General features: G+C 47.2%; 1 protein-coding gene across 5 annotated transcripts in view; it reads right to left on the reverse strand.

Moving 5' to 3' along the window:
* PDZD2 (PDZ domain containing 2) overlaps window positions 1-18925 on the reverse strand; it is a 1178280-nt gene that overhangs the window by 725036 nt on the left and 434319 nt on the right. Inside the window, exon 1 of one of the 5 annotated variants that reach the window (XM_085630587.1) lies at window positions 961-1273. The exons of the other annotated variants lie outside the window; for them this stretch is intronic. The gene's annotated coding sequence lies outside the window, so the exon portion shown is untranslated. Of the gene's footprint in view, window positions 1-960; window positions 1274-18925 lie in introns of those variants that run through there. 5 annotated transcript variants of the gene reach the window in all.

Below are 18925 nucleotides of genomic sequence, written 5' to 3' on the forward strand. Positions count from 1 at the left end.
GAAAAACACATTTGTTGGGCACCTGGATATCACCAGAGCCCTCGGAGACTGCCCAGGGCAATGACTGCGGTACGTGCTGGCGGTGAAAGGCGCTCAGTCAGTAGAGGGTAAAATGAACTCCGTGCCTTTCCATAATGCACCCTGTTCAGATCCCGCACTAGATTCTTCGCGAGAGACAGCGGCGTGACGTCAGAGGCGCGCAGAAGCAGCGCACTGACCGGAATCTGTAATGCAGATGAATGTCCTGGAGCTGCCCTGGTGACAGCCTCATAAATAAGGCATCACGCCCAGCCCAGCTGCACACTCAACTATTTCTGTGTCCACATTTGTTTGCCTCTGAAGCAACTTTCATGACACTTCCAGAACAAGGGGTAACTTTGACTCCTTAAAATAAAAGCAATAGGTATGATATTGTCATTGAAACGTGTTCTATTCGCCAAACCCCTGAGAGGTCAACGCAGACATCATAATACCGGAGACTTGCTCTTTTCTTCTGTTCCGTCTCACAAACCATATCTCGACTGTCACCTACAGCACTCGTGCTGTCCTCCACCCTCTGCTGCTTCCTAACATGATGTAGGAGTTTCCGGCTTCACCTCACAAACTGCAGGGCCGACCCACACCATCTCTCTTCACCTCACAGCGCTCGGTACTTTTATACACCTCTGCTTTCACTGCGCGAAACTTTTGGTTTTTCAGTACTTCTTACCCTTCCCCCTACAATGCATGACTTTCTCACGTCGTGTCTCCTTCGCACAAGACGCATACCTTCCCATACCTTATGCCTTCACCGCATGAAGTATTACTTTTATATACTGCTGGCTGCACGCGCGTATGCCTTTGCCGCACCTCTGCCTTCAGCTGCAAGATTCATGCATCTCCCATACTTTATGCCTTCTCCACATATAGGTTACTCCTTTCCAGCACTTCTGCCTTCAGCAACACAGCACTTTCCCCTACCTTAGGTCTTTAAATCTCTTCAGTAGGCTCCCCTCCGGGCTCTCACAGCTTCCCTTGGACTCCTGAAGGCAGCGGCTGCCTGCGCGTTAATCCACCCACGGGGAGCGGGTTAGCAGCCCTCGGTGTCTCTTAATTCGTGTAATCGCCCGCCTCCCTTCGCGCAATCCCTATCAGGAAGGTGACGTCGCAGTTGGCGACGAAAACAAGCGCTTTTCCGCGCGTGGTTTGTTGATCTGACACTTGGGTGTGCAGCGGGCTTTCGAAGCAGCTCCGTCTGTCCAGCGATTTCCACATCTCAAGTAAATAGCTGTGTGTGTGTGTGAGAGAGAGAGAGAGAGAGAGAGAGAGAGAGAGAGAGAGAGAGAGAGAGAGAGAGAGAGAGAGAGAGAGAGAGGAGAGCATCGCCCTGGAGCCCTGCGCGCGGAGGCTGTGATCAGTCCGTAATCCAATCCCACAGCCGCCGCGCGCACAGATTTCCCTTCTGAGCGCCAAATGGCTGCTGAGAGGGTCCGATGGCTCAGTGAGCTAATGCATTCCACTATAGAAGTGCCCCTGGGTCACCATTTTGAATCCCAGAGGGCCCAGCTAGTCTTTCATCCTCCCGAGGTCGAATACACGAGTGCTACCGAGTTGTAGAAAAAGATACATCAGTTTAAATGGAAGGATGGCTCAGTACTTTAATTCGAATTCTGGCATGACAAAAATAGCTTTCTATTCTTCTAAGGTGGATATATTAGTCAGAACCAACAACTGATATTTACGCTACAAAAAACACAAGCGCTGAGAGAGCGCTTGGGGCCAATGTGTGCTTTACAAACACACATGGGAGCCCTGCTTCTACAAATATCAACACCCTCTGGAATTATCCAGCAGTAAATGCCAAGTTTATGCTGCAGGGTTTAAAAGAAAATGCAAATTATGCAGCACATTCTTTGGCATCATCATCTCACCATTTTGACATTTTAAAACACATTTGTACAGAAAGAATTCAAATATTCTGGAAAATACAAACCTTGCTAAAGAAAGACAACTACCCTAACTTAGCAGATCCCAATTCAAAATGATAGGTACCAAAAAAAAGAGGCTTAAAACACCATTTCAATCACACCGCCCTCTCCAACACCCAGAGTGAAATAGTTTGTATAAAACAGGCCATGCTGCATTCATGAGAAAATACCTATACAGATCCATTCTTCCATATAATTATAGACGTGCCTCTTTTATGCCGCATATATTAAATATGTTTTTAAACTGGTCTTCAGGTTCATATTTCTTCATTGTCCACGCTACGGGCCTTATGGAAACAAAACAGCCCTGCAGAGGAGTGCAGCACAAGAGAGGTATAAGCAGGGCCACTGGAATTATACGGCAAGGGAGGACCAAATTATGCAGCAGGATACAGTTAAAAAATAGTTCAAAAATAATGTTTATTTAGACCAATTGGTCTTTAAACCACAGCATTTACAATACCATTTAAAAATGTCCACATTGCTAAATTATGTTCTTAAACATTAAGAGTCATAAAATCCTTTAAAAAATCATTCTTAACAATTTTAAAACAGTTTTATAACAGATAATTTCATTTACAATTGGAAGGCACTACCTACTCTTACGCCTCTAATGGGGCGGGGAGCTTATATATACCTTGCATATATTTCCCAATGGCTATTGCTATATCTAAATTTTCCATATCAGCAAGAAGCTCCCATGCTTGTAAGCGCGTCCTTACACCATATTTTAAGAATATCAGACAGAGGAATAATTTACGTAAATTTAAAAATCTTCGACAATCTAATAAAATGTGTAAAATGTTGCATTTCAATCCTATCTTGCACGTACACTTGCCATCAGGTTGCATTAAAACTGATTTTATTGCGCAATTTATTATGGCTGGGTTAATGCCAATTCTTATCCTAAGTACTTCCATTCTTAACCAACGGTTCGGTAGTAAATCGAGATAGGGAAAGCTGATATCTTTCTCCCAGCTAGAACGCATTAATTTTACAGAATCTTTCCTAATCAAATACTCGCGATCTGTTACTCTAGAAAATTCTTTACCCTGCATTTTAAGTACACTCTTTATTACATTTATTTGTAGGGTCAGGGAGTCAATTTTCACATTCACGTGATCACACATGGTCAAGAGTTTCCTTCTTGTGGCCTTAGCCCACTTTAACTCACTGGACTGGATTTCTTTCATACACCATTGGGACACCTTTATGACCTCCCCAAGACTCAAACGATTCCAAAATCTAAGAAAACTTAATTGCACCTGAATGTTCCATGCAGTTAGGCCTAAGTCCATTCTGATTGCCTGAATCATTGCCGAGCTGGGAAGTGACAATAATGATTTCAGACATTTCCCTTCTTCTTTATCCCAGGAGCTTTTACCATCAATACAAATTACTTCTGAGCCATATTGGAATTGCGGAGGGATCATGGCTTTATAGGCCGTCAAAAGTGGCTTATGGGACATATCACCATAACTATGATTGAATCTTTTCAGCCCACATACCGCTTGATGAGCTTTTATTTTCTGTGCCTCCAGCTGTATGCCCCACTTCAAGGAATTCGTAAACCATATTCCAAGGTATTTGTATTCATTTACAATCTCTAGTTTAGTTTGGCCCAAATACCAATTAAACTTCGTATTCCTCTTCCCAAAGCACAACATTTTTGTTTTGTCCATGTTTACAGTAAGTCGTTTTGCCGTACAGTATTCGCTGAATATATTCAGTTTTCTTTGAAGTCCTATCTCAGTTTGATCCAGTATTACTAGATCATTGGCATACAACAAACAGGACAAATGCTTTCCATTTACTTTTGGGCTTGCACCTCTGGTAGAGCCCAAGGTAAGAGGCAATTCTGCTAAGAATATTGCAAAAAGAAGCGGCGCCAAGACACAACCTTGCCTTAACCCCTTCCATGCTGGGCGGATTCCCCTGCTGTGCTGATCTTTTCCTGCGCGGGCGTGGTCATGACGGAACGGTTCCGTCATGAGCACAGCTCAACCGTGGCTCATGACGGAACCGTTCCGTCATGAGCACCGAAGGGGTTAATCCATTGTTTATTGCTATCTCAGGAGTCAGGCCATCAGAAGTGTCTTTAATTACCTGTGCCCAGTTTTGGCTATGTAGCTCCTGGATTACCAACAATAGATCCGCAGGGACCTCATAATTTCTCATGGTTTCCCACAAGCACTCCCTATCCACCAGATCAAAAGCTGCGCGAAAGTCCACCAAGCAACAATACAACTTGCCCTGCAGCTCCATGGACTTCCGCGCTACAGCCCACAGCAGTGATCGGTAGTAGAATGTCCTTCCTTAAAGCCTCCCTGCTCTATTGGGACTATCGATCGCTGCTCCACCCACTCCTTCAATCTACCAAGGATTATTTTTGAAAAAACCTTTTCTCCAATATCCAATAAATTAATTAATCTATAGTTCTTTGGGTCCTTCCTTTCCCCCTTTTTATGTAGGGGTCTAATGATGGCCCCTCTCCAGGATTTCGGGATACAACCTGAATCCAGAATGGCAATGAACATATGGGATAGAAAGCCTGCCCACCAATCTAAATGAGTTTTAATTAAGATGGCAGGAAAATTATCAGGGCCTGCTGCGCGAGATAAATTCAACTTCTTTATTGTTTCTTTTACTTTCTCTTCATTAAAAGCTGGTTTTAAACCTTCTACACAGGCAGTCCAACTTGGTTTTTCCTTGACTTTTCCCAAAATCCTACTGGCTTTATATAGATTTCCTAAATAATTTACCCAGGCCCCCTCTTCCACAACACAGCTCATATTACCCGGAGACCTTCCCGCGGCAACCTGTATCAACCTCCAGAATCCTTTTATATTTCTATTTTCTATTGTCTCAAGTAGATTTGCCCAACATTTTTCTTTAAAAATCCTTTTCTGCTTCCTTACTAGGGATTTATATTCTTTCTTCAAGTTGAGCAGGGTCTCTATGTTCCCATGATCAAAACATTTCCTCTGACCTCGCTCTATTTTACGAATAGCCCTTTTTTTATTCAGACATTCAGGGTGAAACCACCTCGGCCTTCCTTTACTCTCTTGTATTTTTACTTTTACCGATTTCTTTTCTTTTTTTAGATATACTCTAAGACATTGCACTGCCTGCGCAATTTTATCCACATACCATGCTACCTGATGACCTTCGGCACTGTCCTTCGTTAAATTTTGTTGAAAGCTTACCAATTTCTCTACATATTCTTCCGTCAATTTTGTAGTCAAGCGCTTTGGGTATTCCACATTTTGGGGGATCGCCCTTTCACAAGTACTTATTGACCCCACTAAATATTCACAATACAAAGCATTGTGATCACTGTCCCTACACTTAATTACCCGGAACTTTTTTACCATTGCATAGTTCCAGGCCTGAACAAAGATATAATCTATAGGACACTGTTAATTGCCCATTCTAAAAGTCTGTGTAGCCGGTCGGTCTGGATACACTAAATTATGCATCAAGAAAATGCAAATTATGCCGCATAATGTGGCATACCTTGTGATGGTATCAGTTCATGATTTTGTCATTTTTTACACGTTAACACTATCTACACACCTTATGAGTACAGTTTAATAAACAAATACAGCAAAACCACTTTAAAGATGAATAGTCAACGTTTTAGGTTTGGTGTTATTCAAGCCCTTTTGATTTTACTAAAATTATATGGATACAATTATATGAATGATAGACTTACTTAAAGGGGCTTTCACATTTTTCTTCTGCACACTTTAGCTTAGGGCAGTGCGTCAGCCTACATAAGCCTTAACTTTGCTTTGAGTGACTGCATTCAGCCCTTTCACAGGGAGCACATCTGTACATAAGGTAGTTCCCTTCAGTGCAGTGTTTCTGTTTTTACTTTATTACTTTAATGTTGTCTTTGTGTTTAGAGCCTGATGGTAAATCAGGGCATATTGCAGCTTTATGAGTTCTGGTCTCCTGCTAACGCTGTTGTAAATTCCTTTTGGAGTGGCCTTTGATTACCTTATTGCTGTTGTTTCAAAATATACCATGTCCATTTGAAACTGTTCTTTATAAAGTTATCCCCTTTGTAGTACGCACACAAAGAAGTGCATTTACAAGCGCCTTTCTGTATTTCATCCTAGTAAGTATTTTAATTGAGGACTACAATTATACATGTAAACCAGTTTAGTCTGTATGTCCTGCTTGTAGACATTTTACTATTAGATTACTAATTGAAGTTGAGCCATTTAGTCTAGTTTTCTTATCTAGCTGTCCATCTGCTGATCTGTCTACCAGTCTATCTATATACCTACCTGGCTGTCTGTAGGTCTATCTACCTCGCTATCTGTCTGTCTATTAACCTTTATATCTATTCACCTGACTATCACTTTCTATCAATCTTTGCAAATCTATCTCTGTTTGCAAATCCGTCCATCCATGCATCTTTCTCGATTGATGTAACTGTCTCAAACTGTCTATGCAACCATCTCTATCTAAGCATCTATCTTTGTGTCTATGTATATCTATCTATCTGTGTAAACCTCTCAGTTTATCTATCTTTGCAACCCTGTCTATTTGTAAAAAAAGATTTACAAAAATATCATAAAAAAGCCTTAGCAAAGGCAAGAGGCTAACAGCTAGCTCCAGACAAATTGCCTTTCTTAGGGATGGTGTTAGCGAAGCCCTTTGGATTTTACTAGAATTATGTATATAACTTAGTTTCCTGCAGGGATTTCAGCCAGGCTTCAAACTTTAATCTGCAGTTCTCTCATTTAAATGTTTCTTCCACCCTCTCCAGCATGCATTATAGGGCAATGGGTCAGCCCAGTTCAGCCAGTTGCTGACTTAAATGTGAGTTGCGGCATGCTGACCTGTCACAAGGCGTTACAAAAGGGGGTGGTGATGGACGGAGCATCAGAACCAATCAAACACTCACACCCAGTCAACAGATCTGGGTTTGATCCATCACCGTTCTTTAGCCCACTCTGCCACCCCAGTTCAGACATGGCCATATGCAAATCAGTCTGACCCTGGGCCTCATGGGAACAGTCCAGCCCGAATTGCCAAGCCATGCCTTCCCTGGACCGGAAACAAGCTTCCTAGGACCGGTTTCTGGCATTTCAGCCGTCTTCAGCCAGGCTTGCTTGAATCCAGTGGCAAAGTGAGCAAGGGACTCACGTCTGAGCATACCCTGCCAACTTATGGCGAACAAAGCGTTACAAAAGGGGGTGGTGAAGGAGCATATCCACACACAAAGTGGTTCCCTTCAGTCCCAGGGGCCACTATGGCAATGTGTTCTTTAGGCAAAAACATTTTTGCCTGGGGCAGCTTCTCCAACAGTAATGTTTTGCAAAAACCATGACAGAACAAAGGAAGAATTGCCAAAGCCAAAAGGCTGGCAGCCAACACCAGACATATGGTTTTAGCCAATGCTTGTTTCTGTTTTGTTAAGCCATCCACGAGAGAGCATGCATTTTTCAACTGTTAATCTTATGTACTTATCTTCCCCCTCTGTCGGCTCTGTGTTGCTCACTCTTGCCTATGTGCTTCTCCCACGCCTTCCTCCATGTTGTGCTTGCCCTTGTGTGCTTCTCCCCGTTTTGCTTTTTCATCCATGTGCCTCTCCTCCCAGACTTAATGTTGCTCTCTCTCTGGCCTGTGTGCTTCTCTTCTCTTTTCACACTCCATGTAGCGCTCTCTCGCTTGCCTGTAGTGTTCACCTCTCCCCTTTTCTCCGTATTCCTTGTGCCCCCGGCCCTCCATGCTGCCCCCACCCTCTGTGTTGCTTCTCCCCACACGTGCCATCTGTGTTGCGTCCACCACCCCCTTTTGCACTACTTTTAAAATGTATTAATTTACTGATGTAACTCGGAACAGTCTCAAAGGAGAGACAAATTACACTTGCCTTTTTTTGGGGGAGGAATTTATTTGCATTTTCTTATTCACATTGCAAAACCACATCAGATACACAAGACATCCTGTTTCTTTGTGCATTACAAGTACAGCGAGGTCAAAAAATATTGGTACAGAAATAATCAGCAACAACGGGTAACATCTGTCAATGGGATCTCTCTTAATCTCTCCCTTCCTCCTCGGTATCCGCCCCCCCACCGGGTCTACTGCGAATCCGTGAGCGTCAGGCCATAGTAAGTCAGCCATGGCTTCCAAATTTTCCAAAGTTTTTGGGGCACCCTCTTGCTTTGTATGTTGTCTTTTCCCCCAACATGTACATGTCCATCCCTCTTCTCCATTCCTCCAGTGTCGGGTTAGTATCCGCCCCCCAGGCACTCGCCATGTCTCTCTTGGCTACTACCAGACCCAGCTGGAGCAGTATCAGCTTGACTTTGGGGAGATCAATCTGGGTATGCCCAGCAGAATAAACAGAATAAACACAGGGTCTGGGGGTATGGATTCATGCAATATAAGTTCCAATTCCTTCAGAAGTATGCCCCAGTATAGCTGTGCATGTGTGCATCCCCAAATGGTGTGAAAAAAGGTCCCTTCCATGTTCTTACATTTCAGGCAGTTGGGGACTCCGCTCAACCCATCTTATGTAGTCGGGCTCTATCATAATACATTCTGTGCAAATATTGAAACTGAATCAATCGCAGCCGCGATCTAAGGGCCACCTCCTTTGGGTGCATCAGGGCCATTTCCCAATCTAGATGTCTCCCAGATCCGCCTCCCATTGTAGTCTCAGTTTCCGCATTGGGTCAGGTGTATTGTTCATGATTGTCCGATAGGTCCACGACACTGCTTTCTCTCCGATGTCTCCCATCAAAAGTCGCCCTTCTAACGGGGCATACTCCAGGAGGCCCACCATATCAATCTGCTGCGCCCCCCAGGCGTGCCTCAGTTGCAGATATTTAAAATGTTGCGTCTTATTCATGTCATATTCTAGAAGGAGGTGCGGGAACGTCACCAACTCTTTACGATATATTATGTCCTTAAGCTGGGAAATACCAGCCAGATCCCACTTCTGAAAGCCTTTCAGCTTGGCAAATTCTTTAAGTCGCATTCCCACCCAAAGCGGGGTTTCCCTGGTCACCCGATCTTCCCATTTCATGGGCCTCTCCGCCTTTTTCCATGCCATAATCGCTATTTGCGTGGCCGGTAACAATTTTGTAACACCCTTGCCTCCATAAAGATAGTGAGAGTATGACCTATAGAGGAACTGAGTATGCTCAAGCACATACGCCGGCTGATCCCTCTCTCCAAAGGCCCATTCGTTGAGTACTATGAAGTGGGCGGCCCAATTATAGGCCCGTATGTCCTGCAGGGAAATGCCACCGCTATATTGGTTACATTGCAGCTTCCTTAGCGCCACCCTGGGGGGCTCCCACCCCCCAGAGGAATTTCCTCAGGTTATCGCCAATGTTTGTTTTTAATCTAGTCACTGCCTCCTGGACCAAATAAAAAAGACAGAATGCCCAATAGGCCAGTCCAACTGAGGTGTTGCATGAATGTGCAGGAAATATCAATAAAAGAAGGAATCCTTATTTTCAGCCTATTTAATTTTACATTTAAGCATGAAAGGATTGTTTTTCTGCTGCAGACAGATATCGTCTACAGACCATCAGCTGGGGCACTGAAACTATCTGGACAACACTTTCACCTTTTAGTACATGAGGACAGCAGTCGGAGAGGAAAGATGATCAGCTATCTAGTCCAAAATGTTTGACACTGCGTGATGCCACCTCAGTAGCGTTAATTTGCAAAATTTCGATTAGTTTGAGTGAGAAACAGTTGTTAGGGTGAAGCCTGCGGGAGCAGACGCAAGCGCATGCGTCTCACTTGGGAGACACTGTTGTCAACAAAAAAAGGGGCTTGGAGCCCGCCCGTTGCTTAGCCTGCCTGGTACTCTTCTATACAGCCTCGTAATTTGTCAATGCAGGGCTAGCATCTTTTCTGTTCCTCTCTGTGGAGTAGGGACCAAGCACTCATCCACTGCACCCAACATGATTGAGGTACTATTTTTTTTTTTTTAAACTTTGAATGCTCTGCAAACAAAAGGTGTGACTGCAAAAACTAGCCCAGCAGGACGAACAAAATTGCAAAGATATATTTTCTATAGTTAACTTTCTTTTATTTTGCCAAGTGTCTTTTATCATGTTTTCTTTTGTTTTTGCTCCTGGGAGCTGTTCTCAAAAGATGAGGATTATGTTATTACAAAGCAATATTGTTACTTTCTTAGGTATAATTTCTGAAATTATGCGTTAACACATCATACAATACACCCACTCCAATCCATGCCAATCTCCCCACCTCTCCTCACACCAATATGATCCACTCAATCCAATCCACCCCTCTCCAATCCAAACCACCCACCCCAATTCAATCCACTTCAAACCACCACAGCCAATCCTCCCAACCCACCCCAATCCAATTCAATCCCTCACACCCAACCCTCCCCACTCCAATCCAAAACAATCTGCCCCAGTCCAACCTGCCCACTCCAATCTGCCCGACTCCAATCCAAATCAGGATGCACCACTCCAATCTTCCCCACAAATACAAAACAATCTGCCCCACTCCAAATCCAAAACAATCTGCCCCACTCCAAATCCAAAACAATCTGCTCCACTCCAATCTTCCCCCTCCAGTCCAAAACAATATGTCCACTCCAATCTGCCGCAGTCCGATCTACCCCACTCAACCAAAACTATCTGCCCCAGTTCAATCTGCCTGACTCCAATCTGCCCCACTCAACCCAAAACTGTCTGCCCCAGTCTAATCTGCTCCACTCCAATCTGCAACAATCTGCCCCACTCAACCCAAAACTATCTGCCCCAGTTCAATCTTCTCCACTCCAATCTACCCCGCTCAACCCAAAACAATCTACCTAACTTCAATCCAAAACAATCTGCCCCACTCCAGTGTGCCCCACTCCAATCCGCACCACTCCAAAACAATCTTCCCCAATCCACTCTATCCCACTCAAATCCAAACAATCTGCTCCACTCCAATCTGCCCCTCCAATCAAAAACAATCCACCCCACTCCAATCTACCCCACTGCAATCCAAAACAATCTCCTCACTCCAATCTGCCCAGTCCAATCTATCCCACTCAACCAAAACTATCTGCCCCACTCTAATCTGTACAGCTTTGTTTGCCATAAGTTGGCAGGGTATGCTCAGACGTGAGTCCCTTGCTCACTTTGCCATTGGATTCAAGCAAGCCTGGCTGAAGACGGCTGAAATGCCAGAAACCGGTCCTAGGAAGTTTGTTTCCGATCCAGGGAAGGCATGGCTTGGCAGTTCGGGCTGGACTGTTCCCATGAGGCACAGGGTCAGACTGATTTGCATATGGCCATGTCTGAACTGGGGTGGCAGAGTGGGCTAAAGAACGGTGATGGATCAAACCCAGATCTGTTGACTGGGTGTGAGTGTTTGATTGGTTCTGATGCTCCGTCCATCACCACCCCCTTTTGTACAGCTTTGTTTGCCATAAGTTGGCAGGGTATGCTCAGACGTGAGTCCCTTGCTCACTTTGCCATTGGATTCAAGCAAGCCTGGCTGAAGACGGCTGAAATGCCAGAAACCGGTCCTAGGAAGTTTGTTTCCGATCCAGGGAAGGCATGGCTTGGCAGTTCGGGCTGGACTGTTCCCATGAGGCACAGGGTCAGACTGATTTGCATATGGCCATGTCTGAACTGGGGTGGCAGAGTGGGCTAAAGAACGGTGATGGATCAAACCCAGATCTGTTGACTGGGTGCGAGTGTTTGATTGGTTCTGATGCTCCGTCCATCACCACCCCCTTTTGTACAGCTTTGTTTGCCACAAGTTGGCAGGGTATGCTCAGACGTGAGTCCCTTGCTCACTTTGCCATTGGATTCAAGCAAGCCTGGCTGAAGACGGCTGAAATGCCAGAAACCGGTCCTAGGAAGTTTGTTTCCGATCCAGGGAAGGCATGGCTTGGCAGTTCGGGCTGGACTGTTCCCATGAGGCACAGGGTCAGACTGATTTGCATATGGCCATGTCTGAACTGGGGTGGCAGAGTGGGCTAAAGAACGGTGATGGATCAAACCCAGATCTGTTGACTGGGTGGGAGTGTTTGATTGGTTCTGATGCTCCGTCCATCACCACCCCCTTTTGTACAGCTTTGTTTGCCACAAGTTGGCAGGGTATGCTCAGACGTGAGTCCCTTGCTCACTTTGCCATTGGATTCAAGCAAGCCTGGCTGAAGACGGCTGAAATGCCAGAAACCGGTCCTAGGAAGTTTGTTTCCGATCCAGGGAAGGCATGGCTTGGCAGTTCGGGCTGGACTGTTCCCATGAGGCACAGGGTCAGACTGATTTGCATATGGCCATGTCTGAACTGGGGTGGCAGAGTGGGCTAAAGAACGGTGATGGATCAAACCCAGATCTGTTGACTGGGTGTGAGTGTTTGATTGGTTCTGATGCTCCGTCCATCACCACCCCCTTTTGTACAGCTTTGTTTGCCATAAGTTGGCAGGGTATGCTCAGACGTGAGTCCCTTGCTCACTTTGCCATTGGATTCAAGCAAGCCTGGCTGAAGACGGCTGAAATGCCAGAAACCGGTCCTAGGAAGTTTGTTTCCGATCCAGGGAAGGCATGGCTTGGCAGTTCGGGCTGGACTGTTCCCATGAGGCACAGGGTCAGACTGATTTGCATATGGCCATGTCTGAACTGGGGTGGCAGAGTGGGCTAAAGAACGGTGATGGATCAAACCCAGATCTGTTGACTGGGTGTGAGTGTTTGATTGGTTCTGATGCTCCGTCCATCACCACCCCCTTTTGTACAGATTTGTTTGCCATAAGTTGGCAGGGTATGCTCAGACGTGAGTCCCTTGCTCACTTTGCCATTGGATTCAAGCAAGCCTGGCTGAAGACGGCTGAAATGCCAGAAACCGGTCCTAGGAAGTTTGTTTCCGATCCAGGGAAGGCATGGCTTGGCAGTTCGGGCTGGACTGTTCCCATGAGGCACAGGGTCAGACTGATTTGCATATGGCCATGTCTGAACTGGGGTGGCAGAGTGGGCTAAAGAACGGTGATGGATCAAACCCAGATCTGTTGACTCGGTGTGAGTGTTTGATTGGTTCTGATGCTCCGTCCATCACCACCCCCTTTTGTACAACTCTAATCTGACGCACTCAACCCAAAACTATTTGCCAAGTCAACCCAAAACTATCTGCCCCAGTCCAATCTGCTCCACTCCAATCCAAACAATCTGCCCCTCTCAATCCAAAACAGACTGCCCCACTCCTATCTGGCCAGCTCCAATCCAAAATCATCTGCCCACTCCAATCCGCCCACTCCAATCTTCCCCACTACAATCCAAAACAGTCTGCCCCACTCCAATCCAATACAGTCTGCCCCACTCCAATCCAAAACAATCTGTCCCACCTCAATCCGCCCCACTCAATACCAATTCACCCCACTCCAATACACCCCAATCCACCCAACCCCAATCCAATCCAATCCACCTCACACCAATCCAATATACCACAACCCAGCCCAGTCCAATCTACCCCACTCCAATGCAATCCACCCTCCCTAATCTACCTAGTCATCCAATCCACCACAAACAACCCACTCCAGTCAAAAACAATCTGCCCCACGTAAATCCAAAACAATCTACCCAGCTCATTCTAAAACAATCTGCCCTACATCCAATCCAAAACAATCTGCCCAACTCCAATCCAAAACAATCCTCCCCACTCCAGTCCACCCCAATCCAATCCGCTCCAATCCAATCCACACCACCCCACCCCAATCCAATAATATCTACTTCACTCAATCTAATCCACCTCACTCCAATCTGCCCCACTCCAATCCGCAACACTCCAATCTGCCCCCACCCAAACCACAGCACTCCAATCCGCCACACTCCAAAACAATCTGCCCCAATCCAATCCATCCCACTCTAATCTGCCCCACTCAATCCAAAACAGACTGACCCACTCCAGTCTGCCCCAATCCAATTTAAAACAGTCCTCCCCACTCCAATCTGCCCCAGTCCATCCCAATTCACCCCACTCCAATCAACCACAATCCACCCACCCCAATCTAATCCACCCCACACCAATCCAATCCACCCCACACCAATCCAATCCAATCCACCCCACACCAATCCAATCCAATCCACCCCACACCAATCCAATCCACCCCACACCAATCCAATCCACCCCACACCAATCCAATCCACCCCACACCAATCCAATCCACCCCAACCATGCCCAGTCCAATCAACCCCACTCCAATCCAATCCACCACACTCCCTCCCCAATCCACCCACTCCAATCCACCACAAACAACCCACTCCCATCCAAAACTATCCGCCCCACTTTAATCCAAAGCAATCTGCCCCACTTTAATCCAAAACAATCCTCCCCACTCCAATCCAAAACATCCTCCCCACTCCAATCCAAAACAATCCTCCCCACTCCAATCCAAAACAATCCTCCCCACTCCAATCCAAAACAATCCTCCCCACACCAATCCAATCCAATATACCTCGCCCCAATCCAACCCACCTCGCCCCAATCCAACCCACCTCGCCCCAATCCAACCCACCTCGCCCCAATCCAACCCACCTCGCCCCAATCCAACCCACCTCGCCCCAATCCAACCCACCCCACCCCACTCCAATCCACCCCACTCCAATCCACCCCACTCCAATCCACCCCACTCCAATCCACCCCACTCCAATCCACCCCACTCCAATCCACCCCACTCCAATCCACCCCACTCCAATCCACCTCACTCCAATCCACCTCACTCCAATCCACCTCACTCCAATCCACCTCACTCCAATCCACCCCACTCCAATCCACCTCACTCAATTCAATCCACCTCACTCAATTCAATCCACCTCACTCAATTCAATCCACCTCACTCAATCCAATCCAGCTCACTCAATCCAATCCAGTCTAACCAATTGTAATCCAATCTACTTCACTCCGACCCCCCAACCCAAGCCAATCCACACTAATCCAATTCACCCCACTCCATTCCACCCCACTCCAATTCACTCCATCCCACTCCAATCCACTTTACTCCACCCCAATCCACTGCACCCCACCCATCTCAATCCACCCCACTCCAATCTAATCCACCCACCCCAATCCACCCCACTCCACTACAGTCCAATTCTCCTCACTTTACTCCAATCCACCCTATTCTACCGCAATTCAATCCACCCCACACCAGTTCAGTCCACTCCACTCAGTCCAATCCATCCAGTCCACCACACTCCAATCCAATCCACACCACCGCAGTCCAATCCAATCCACCCCACTCCAATCCAATCCACCCCGCCACTCTAATTTACCCCACTTCAAACCACCCTATTCTAATCTAATCCACCCGAACTCAATCCACCCCGTCCTAATCTAATCCACTCTACTCAAATCCACCCCAAATCAATTCACCTCACCCCATTTCAATCCACCACACTCCAATCCAATCAACCCCATCCAGTCCACCAGCTCCAATTCACCCCACTACCTCAATCAACTCTAACCCACTCCACCCCATTCCACCCCACTCCACTCTCTGCCACTCCACTCTTTGACACTGCAATTTACAACACTCTCTGCCTCTAAACTTTACTCCCCTCAATCAATCAATCAATCATTTATAAAACATGGCAAATCACCTGTGAGGGCCTCAAGGCGCTGGAGTTGCTAGCTGCTGCGTGGTGATGTGTTCATTTGAGCAGCCAGGTCTTGAGTCCTTGCCTGACTTGTTGGAGCGATGAGGCGGTCCTGGGATGCAGATGAAGTTCGTTCCAAGCTTTGGGCGCCAAATTTGAGAAACAGCGTCCTCCGCTATTGGCTCAGCGGATCCAGGGGGTGTCTGTGTGGAAGAGGGTTGGCTGGTGGATGGTCAAGCATTTGTTGATGTATTCTGGTCTTCATTGTGCACAGATTTGTATGTGTGGGCCAGCATCTTGAACTGGTATGTCTTCTGGATCGGGAGCCAATGTAGCTTTTTGAGGTGGGTTGTGATGTAGGTCCTTCTGAAAAAGTCGAGGATGAGTGTTGCAGCTGAGTTTTGTATTGTCTGTAGTCTCTTCAGGAGGCGTGCAGTGATTCCTATGTAGAGTGTGTTCACGTAGTCTAGCCTGCTGGTGAGGAGAGCCTGCGTGACGATCCTTCTAGTGCTAACTGGGAGCCACCTGAAGATCTTGCGGAGCATGCGTAGGATGTGTTGAGGCTGTTTTTACCTGTTTGTTCATAGATAGCTTGCTGTCCAAGACGATGCAGAAGTTGCAGGTGTGGTCTGTTGGGGCAAGGGGTGGGCAGATTTCAGCAGGCCATCATGCATCATTCCTTTGCGAGGTGTTTTCCCCAAAGATGAAGACTTCTGTCTTGTCCGTCTTGACCTTGAGACAGTTGTCTTTTATCCAGTCGGCGCTGTCCATCATACATCTGTGGAAGTTGGCTCTGGTGGGAGAGGGGTCTTCTGACAGCTGGGTGTCGTCGGTCTAAGAGATGATGTTGAGTCCATACAATCTGACCGTTTTGGCCGAGTGGGTCATGTACATGTTGAAGAGGGTGGGACTGAGGGACAATCCTTGAGGGATGCCGCAGACTATCTTCTTGGGTTCCGAGGTGAATGGTGGGAGATCCATTTGAGGGCATCTCCCTGTATTCCGATATGGTGGAGTCTGTTGATGAAGATGTGATGGTAGACGATGTCGAAGGCAGCTGTCATGTCCCGGAGGATGATGGCTGCTAGTTCTCCGCGGTCAAGAAAAGGCCTTGATGTCGTTGGTGGCTGTGATCAGGGGTGTCTCAGTGGTGTGGTTGGCTCGGAATCTGGCATGCGAGGGCTCCTGGAGATTGTTGTGTTCCAGGTGTTCGTGAGTTGCTGGTGGATTGCTTTCATCAGAACCTTTGCAAGAAAGGGGAGCAGGGAGATGGGCCAGTAGTTCTTCGGTTCTGCTGGGTCGACGGATAGGGGCCTTACTCCAGCCTGTTTCCAGTCCTCAGGAAAGGAAATTGAGGTGATGGAGGCGTTCAGAACTTTCCTGAGCTCGTTGCCAATCGTCTTGCTCCCAAGGTAGAAGACGTGGTAGGGACAGAGGACCGTAAGTGCTCCCAAAGTTCAGGATGGAGATTGTGGCTTGGGTTGTGAGAGGGTCCCAGTGGGTGAGCAGGTGTTTGCATTTTTTGTTCATGGGTGTGAGCAGGCTGATGCTGTCGGCAGCGGGGGGTTGGAAGTTTTCATAGATGACGGAGATCTTGTCATAGAAGAAGTCCGCCAGGGTGTCACACAGGGCCGGACTGCCCGTAGCAGGCACCGGGCATCAGCCCGGTGGGCCGCCAGGTTTGGGGCCGGTTTTGGGCCCCTGGGGGGCCGTTTTTGTTGCTGGGGGTGGGCAGTATCGGCCCCCGGTAACAAAATCAGCCGAAACATCCCTCGCAAACAGCTCGGCTTCACCCCCCCTCACCTCTGGGGGGGGCGGCCGAGCAGTTTGCCAGGGCCGGTTTCGGTTCCCAGTCCGGCCCTGGTGTCACATAGTTCTTGGGAGGGGGTGATGTCATTCTTGGTGGCTACAGAGTTGGAGAATTCCTTCCCGATGGTGAAGAGCTCCTTACTGATGTTTTTGCTGGCTCCTAGGCAGTCTGCTAGTGTGTTCTTCTTTGTTTCTTTCAGGAGGCGGTAGTACTGGTTGAGTGCTATTTTGAAGGTGGTATGGTCTCCTGTCTGTTTTGCTGGTGCGCTACTTCCTTTCTAGTTGCCGGCAGTTGCTTTTGGTGGATTTCAGCTCCACGGTGAACCAGCTGGCTCTTTCGAAGGTCCTTTGGATTGGACTGGCATGGCAGGGGCAATTATGTCAGCACATTCTGTGATCCATGGAAGGAATTCTTTGCAGCCTGTTCTGGGTTGGATGTTGTGTCTGGGAGGTGGGAGTTGAGAGCATTGTTCCAGTGGCCTTCTGATACCTTTAGCCAGTCTCTGCGCATGGAGCTGGGAGGCATGGTGCCAGTGTTGTTAGGTGCTGAGTTGGTGAAGTGGACGCTGTGGTGATTGGTCCAGGTGAGCTGTGTGACATGGCTATACTTGACTCTGTCACTGGAAGTGAAAGTGAGGTCGAGCATGTGTCCAGCGATGCGGGATGGGTCGGTGACAAATTGCTTGAGGCTGATGTTGCACATGGTTTCTAGGAGGTTGGTTGTGATTGTGTCGCCGGGGTCGTCGAGGTGCATGTTAAGATCCACTAGGAAGATGCAGTATTCGGAATCGATGGTGATAGGGGAAATGTGGTCAGGGATGGCATTCCAGAAGCTGGGGTGCGGTCCTGGTGGTCTGTGGGCAAGGGTGCCTCTGACGGTACTTTTTCCATCTATGTGGAGTTGGAAGTTGAGATGCTCCATTATCAGGGTTGAGTCGTCTGAGGAGGCCGTGCCCCGGACGGTATCCCTCTACTCAACACTCTACTCCCCCCAACTTCACTCTAGGACACTCCACACCACTAACTTTCAGCCATGTTGAACAGCAGCCACACTGGTGTACAACATGGCAAAAACACATTTCCACTAGCTCTTCTATAAGTGAGACCTATTGGCTTTTCCAATGCTTGTTATCTGTTTAAATCTTAAAATTATACAGCTGACACTGGTGCACGTGGCTGTGAGGCAAGTCTTCAAGAAAGCAGAAACCGCGGTGCCTACAGAATCACATATTTCTGGTTAGCCTATAAATATTGATTAACATGCTGCAGGGATGGGTTTATTCATATAGTTAAAAAGTCATATAGTTATATCTAGAGTAAACACTCCCTACATTATCATTATCAGCCGAGTCTTTTTGGTCTATTAGCGCTGTGTCCAGGATACTACAGTCACAAGGGGAACTTGTGGAACCTCAAGCAATCCGGCTTTTTACCTCCCAGCACTGTGCCTGCTGGGACATGGAGTTTGGATCCCCCATTAAAAGTCTCAAATAGAAAGTGCAGAAGCAGAAAGTGCTGTTATATTATGATGCGCATAAAAGTCGCATGTGG

The sequence above is a fragment of the Triturus cristatus genome, chromosome 2_1 (genome assembly GCF_964204655.1).
Source record: "Triturus cristatus chromosome 2_1, aTriCri1.1, whole genome shotgun sequence".
NCBI classification, from domain to species: Eukaryota; Metazoa; Chordata; class Amphibia; order Caudata; family Salamandridae; genus Triturus; species Triturus cristatus.